Source organism: Tupaia chinensis, unplaced genomic scaffold, assembly GCF_000334495.1.
Source record: "Tupaia chinensis unplaced genomic scaffold, TupChi_1.0 Scaffold000301_1, whole genome shotgun sequence".
Lineage (NCBI taxonomy): Eukaryota > Metazoa > Chordata > Mammalia > Scandentia > Tupaiidae > Tupaia > Tupaia belangeri.
Window position 1 is genome coordinate 830250 of NW_006159791.1, and position 6389 is coordinate 836638.

Sequence of the window (6389 nt, forward strand, 5' to 3'; positions counted from 1 at the left end):
CAGCGACACAGCCATTACGTCAACTGCTGGTCCTCCATCATGCTATTTTTATTACCAACAGAGGAGGCAGGCAAAGCAAGGCTGCTCATACCCGTTGTACAGCTAGGGACCACAGAGGCACAGGAGGACGCAGTGACTTGCTCAGGATCTCCAACTGGTAAGTGTGGAGATGGGTGTTCCAAGGGCTGTCGGCCTCAAAGGCCTCACCCAACATCCAAATGGGACCCACATGCACAAGGAGAAAACGGGCTCTTCCTTCACTGCAGAGTTCACAGAGAGTAAGTGGAAACAGATGGGATAGGAAAAGAGCAGGAGGATGTGGGCTGGGATCTGGTTTCCGCAGGGCCCTGAGCACTGGAATCCCCCACCAGGCTAAGGAGGAAAATAGAGGTCCTTGGGAGAACCCAGGCAGGACAAGCCAGGTCACCCCTGCTCCGGTTTCTGCTCCTGTTCCCAGTCCAGCCACAAAGTCATCAGGCTTCCAGATCTTCCCCAGAGCCCCCCAGCCCCCGCTGGAATCCATGGCAAGTGACAGCCAGTCTGGGAAGTGACAGGTGGAGGCTGACAAAGAAGGGCCCTGTGCTCCAGGGGGTGGGATGGGGCCTCAGCTGGGCCCTTGTGGGGCTGCCTGGCGGCTGGCTCCTCCATCTCGGGGAATTCCCCTCCTGCCTAAAAGGCAGCCCAGCCCAGCCCTCCTTCCTGCAGAAGCACAGTGAGCTGAGGAGCCTTCACAGGGACGGTGGCCCACGCTGCATCCACCAGGCACCCTCCTACTTTCCTGCCCTTCCCCAGGTGAGTGCCCAGACTGGTGACAGGTGGGCCAGGACAGGGGAGGTGGCTGCTACAGGACGGGGCCTCCCAGGTCTGTGCCAGGAGCCACCTGGCCTGTCCTTCCTGCCAACTGGTCCACTGCACCCAGCCCAGCTTGCTTGTCCTTCCCCCAGGCCTTGGGCTCTGGCCTCTGTTCCTTGCCTGGCCTCATTCTCCCCTGTCTCTGTCCCCCACCTCTCGTTTCCTCTTCCTGACCTCTTCTTCTTGCCCTGTCTTCTAGGCGACTCATCTTCTCTCCGGTTGCCGCTAGCTTTTCCAAAGGAAAGGGAAAGAAAGGCCTTATTTGTCTCATTCTCCCTCCCAAGGAAAGGGAGTAGGTTTGCACGTGTGACTGTGGGTATGTCTGTGTGTGAGAACATGGGTCTGTGTTTGGGGGAGTGTGGCAGATCCTCGGGGTGTAAATGTGTGTCTGAATTTGTCAGTGTGTTGGAGAGTGAGTGTATCCATGTATAAGCTGTATGTGCACATGTGTGTAAACGTGAGTTTTCTAGGGCAAGGAGGTGGGTGTATATTGGGGTGCTTTAGAGGTCTAAAGCTGGATAGAAGAGATCTGCATCCACCCTGCTCCCCGGGGAATAGGCAAAGGCTGGGAACCACCCCCACCCCCAAACACCGGCGAAAACGGCTCGCTCTCCTCTCCCCTGCCTGCTGTGCTCCTAGGGGCCACTGGACCTTTCTATGGTTGCAGCTTTAACAGCGAGCCTGGGGCAGTGGGAGTGGGCGAGGGCTGGCACGCAGTGGTGACGCGGCCTCCTCTCTGATCACAAACAGTCCAGATTCCCCAAAGCTGGTCAGAGGCCCAGCCTAGGGAAGTCCCTGGCGAGGAGGGGTGGGGAGAGGGGGCCAAATCTGACAGGAGCTTCTGGGCTGCAAAGGATCAGCGACAGAATGAGGAGGGGCCTCGAAGAAGGGGCCTGAGAGAGGACATGGGAGGGAAGCAGGGGCCTTCTTAGGGCTTCCCGAGATTAAGAAATGCTCCGGATGAATGGGTTGCCCCCTGAAGGGCTGGGCTGGGCCAGGTGACCTCGTCCTTCTTCCAGGAGGATGACAAGGGTCTATCTTGGATGCAAGCCCAGGTTTAGTTTGACCCTCAGACCTGGAGGCAGAGAAGCCAGAGCAAGAAGAGCTGGAATAGAGGAGACCCAGGGCTCCTGGGGCTGTAGGAGGGGCCTGGCTAGGCCACGTATGTGACAAGGCCGGGAATTTCCCCCGGTGTCACTTTGCCCTTTCTTCTCCTCTGGTGGTGCCCTAGAAACTAAAGAGTAACAGGGCTCAGGGACACAAGGGACACAGTTGGGATGGAGAAAGAGGAAAACAGGCAAGGCCTTGGCAAGGAAGCCAGCAGCAATACCTTCCAGCTGGCTGCTCAGAGAACATTCTGATGGCTGGCAAGTTGTTCCCTAGCTGGGCCCTGGGGTCCTCCTTGGGAAAAGGAAATAAACAACCCAGGGCCGCACAGGGCCCTGCCTGGAGCACTCAGCTATCACTGTCCTGTGAACTGGGAGCTGTTGCAGCCTCTGTTGTGGTTAGGAAACTGAGGCTGAGAGCCACGTGTGGCAGAACTGTGTTTCAAGCCCAGGTCTGTGACTCCAGAGCCCACACCTTAACCCTGTGTGACGTATCTCTTGGGAAAATGCAAGCTGTGGATACGTAAATAAGAAAAGTTCTGGCTATCGCATCAGTGCCTCATCCAGTTCTTTGGGAGGTGGGTAGAGAGAACTGGAAAATGCCTTCTTAGGCCAAGGGAGGGAAGCTGGGAGCACAGACCCTGCTCATTTATTTACTTCTTCCCAAAAAAGGCCACAATTAACTGGTACGATTTCAGTCAATATCATGTACTTGACATGCACTATCTCATTTAACTATCAGCAAAATCTCTCTAATACACACACACACACCCAACAACAAAAAGTACCTAGAATCCACGGCAGGGTTTTATATTCCTGATTGCCTCTGGCTATGGATCTAAGGCCAGCACCCAGAACTGCTCCTTTCCTAGTTCACTGGACACTCACCCTGAGTTCCACTCACCCCTAGTCGTGGCCCCAATTTATTCCTCCTGATCGAACAAAGTACTCACTTGGGTGGTTTAGAAGCTCCTTTTCCCTCCAGGGGGGTGCATGGAAATAGCATTTGCACTGGGAGCTGAGGACTTAGGCTTTAGTCCTGAATATTAATCGCAAACTGAAAATAAGTCCGTGGTCCTTTCCCCCTATAAGGAAAAGGTTGGGTTTGATCATTTCCTTTTTTCTTTTAAGAATTATTTTATTTAACTTTATTTATTTAAATCTGACCAGAGAGAGACAGAGTGAGACAGAGAGAGAGAGGGAGAATGAGAAAGAAAGAGTAAGAGAGAGGGGACCAGCAGTTAGCGTAATGGCGCACACGCCCTCTAGTGAAAACCTTTCAAAAAAAAAAAAAAAAAGAGAAAGAAAGAAAGAATAAGAGAGAGAGAAAGTGAGAAAGCAAGCTGTCAGGTCCAGGACTTGAACCACAGTCGGCCATGTGGGAGTCCAGCATCCTTAACCACCATGCCACCTACTGGCCCCTTGGTTTGATCATTTCTAACAATGCTTCCAAGGTTGGCATTCTGAGTTTTACGTCTTGCTAGCTGGCAAGACTTTGCAGCATTATGTGTAAGAGCCTGGATACCCATGCTCGGGTTACCTGCTGCTCTACAAGACCTTGGGCATTATCTAATACCTCAAAGCCCCAGTTTCATCTGTGAAATAAGGATGATAATGGTACTGACCTGGTAGGCTGGCCGGGAGAGAATTCTGTACAGGAGTGGGCTCACCACAGAACAAATAACTCCATACTTGTTACCTTTTAATGCTTTTATTTGCAGCCTCCACCTCTCTTCTGGCACTTGGTTTAAAGTTAAATCAGTTATAAGTGGATTTGGGGGGTATGTTTCATTTCCTTCAAATGTGTGTTCGGGTCTCTTTGGAGCCACCTAGGCAAGGGTGGTAGAGGAGGAAGGAGTGGCAGAAGGAAGACTGGAAAGTTGCATGCTTTAGAACTAAACAAAACACAGGCAGTCTGATTCTTCTCCTAGGTGGGGCTTTACACACCCTTGTCATCACTCTGGAAGAGCAAGGTTGCCACCTACCTGAGTCACTCAGTGCTCAGAATCAGCATCCAGCTTTCTGACTTGGAAATCCCCTTCCAGGCTAAGGGGTGGCAAGGGTGTCAGGCTAGGGCGATTGTCTCTCATCTCAGCTCTGTCCCCAGAGTCTAGGGTCCCATAGGGGACGTAGATGTTAGGATGAGCCTGGTTTGGTTGCGTTACTGGATATGACAATTAGGCGGTACCCAACGCATGCAATCTGCAGATATGCACCACTATGGTATCCTCCAACACTGTGTGTGGGGCCTTGGGCTTTATTTGCATTATCGCATTTATCCTCCCGATCACCTAACGGGTAGGTGTAATTATCCCCATTTTCGGGAGAGGAACTCACGGTTGAGAGAGGCTGGAGCTTGCAAGTGATTGAGAAGGGGTTGGAACCCTACTAGTTAGATCCACAGCTCATTGTTCATGGCAGAAATGAGTTTCTGCAAGAAAGTGAAAAAGAAAAAATCATGACACTGTAAAGGCAACATGTTTTAGTGCATTACCCTAACACTGATGCAAGCGCTAACGCTAAGGCAAACGCTAACGCTGACGCAAACGCAAGCGCTGACGCTGACGCAGACGCAAACGCTAACACTAACGCTGACGCAAACGCCAACGCTAAACGCTGACGCAAAGCGCTAACGCTAACGCTGACGCAAACATTGACGCAGACGCAAACGCAAAAAGCGCTAACGCTGACGCAAACATTGACGCAGACGCAAACGCAAATGCAAAAGCGCTGATGCAAACGCTAACACTAACTCTGACGCAAACTCAAACGCTAACACAAACGCTAACGCCAATGCAGAAGCTAAGGCTAACGTAAATGCAAACACAAGCGCTAACGCAGTCGCAAAGCCAACGCTAACGTGGACAGAACACACAGGACTGGGAGCCAAAACCTGGGTTTCCAATCCTGATTATGTCATTCAATGTGTGTAGCCTTGAGCAAGTCCTTTTCTACACAGAGAACTCAATTTACCTGTCAAGAAAGGGGTTGTGATCAATGATCTCCATGGCCTCTATCATGCTGGAATGCTCTGAAGTCAAACTGAGACTTAAAAGGATGTCCAGTTGTGGGAACCGCAGTTAGCGTAATGGCTATGTCACTGGACTCCCACGTACTTGACCGTGGTTCGCGTCCCGGACCTGGTGGCTTAAAGCTCATGCCAGGTGCATGTGCGTGTGTCCCCAAGATCCCGAGAGGAGAATAGAGGAGAGGGATTGCACCGTCACCATTCCCCTTGGGGGGGTGATTTATCACTTTCTGTCTCGATGTCTCTCTGTCTGTCTGGCGAGTGCATGCGCCCTGTAGCAAAAGCCTCTCCAAAAAGAAAAAAAAAAAGATGTCCAGTTGTGACTTCGAACAGATGAATTTTCTCACAAATCATAACTATTAAGAAAAAGTATCCATGGGGCTGGCAGGTGGCATGGGGGTTAAGGGCACCAGACGCCCACATAGCCAGCCACAGTTTGAGTCCTGGACCTGGCAGCTTGCTTTCTCACTTTCTCTCTCTCTTTCTCTCTCTCTCTCCCTCATTCTTTCTCTCTCTGGTCAAGTTGAAATAAATAAATAAATGGATAAAGTTAAGTAAAATAATTCTTAAAAAAAAAAAGTATCCCAAACTAGATGTAAAGTTTGAAGCTCTCCGAGCTCAGCCACAAGTCACCTGGCGCTTTGAGGGATGAAACTGCCCAACTCCCTGAGGACATTTTACAAAAACAGCTGAAACAGTGTGAAAACAAAATGCAACCATGGGCATTTTAAAGTCGATTTTAGTGTTGTGGGTAGGGGGTGGTGGGGGAGAAGATGAGGGCTAGGATTAGGGAAAACACATTCCAGGAGGAGGCCAACTGGGAAGCAGAAGGGAAAGGTAAGAAGAGAATCGGCATGGGGGGCCTACTGGGTGGAGTGGCTACAGGAGCCTGTCCAAGAACCCCGTTTTCCTGTCACCTCCCTCCGTGCTGACACTCAGTGCTGGCTTGTTTGGTGTTTGCATCCTCTCTCCCTTCTCTCCCTTCTTCCCTTCGGAACTAAGGTGTGCACTTCTTTTCATAATTGAAGTGAACTTGAATTAATATTGTCTTGAACATTTGATAACACCTTTGAAGTAAGTGAAGGCATCCCAAGATCCTCAAAGGAGAATTTGGATTAGGCATATATTGGGGGTGTGTGTCTGTGTATGTATGTTTGTTACACTGAGCCACAGTTGATTGGCGGGTCTCCCCTTACATAAATGAGGGCATGTATGAAATAAGTCAGTCCTCTGTATCAATGCGTTTCATACCCATCAATAATATTCCATCAAAAATATCTGGGAACGAGAACACCAAAAAATAACCATACAATGAAAACTAATATACTAGGTCGTTAGGGAAGTCATGACAGGTTTTTCTTTTTTTTTTTTCTTTTTTTTTTTCATTTTTTTTTTTTTTTTAC

General features: G+C 50.1%; 1 protein-coding gene across 2 annotated transcripts in view; it reads left to right on the forward strand.

Moving 5' to 3' along the window:
* Positions 1–712: 712 nt before the first annotated feature.
* Positions 713–6389, forward strand: part of TNIP1 (TNFAIP3 interacting protein 1) — a 56412-nt gene continuing 50735 nt past the window's right edge. The window contains exon 1 of one of the 2 annotated variants that reach the window (XM_006150836.3): positions 713–792. The gene's annotated coding sequence lies outside the window, so the exon portion shown is untranslated. The remainder of the gene's footprint in view (positions 793–6389) is intronic. The other variant, XM_027772801.1, reaches the window with a different exon arrangement.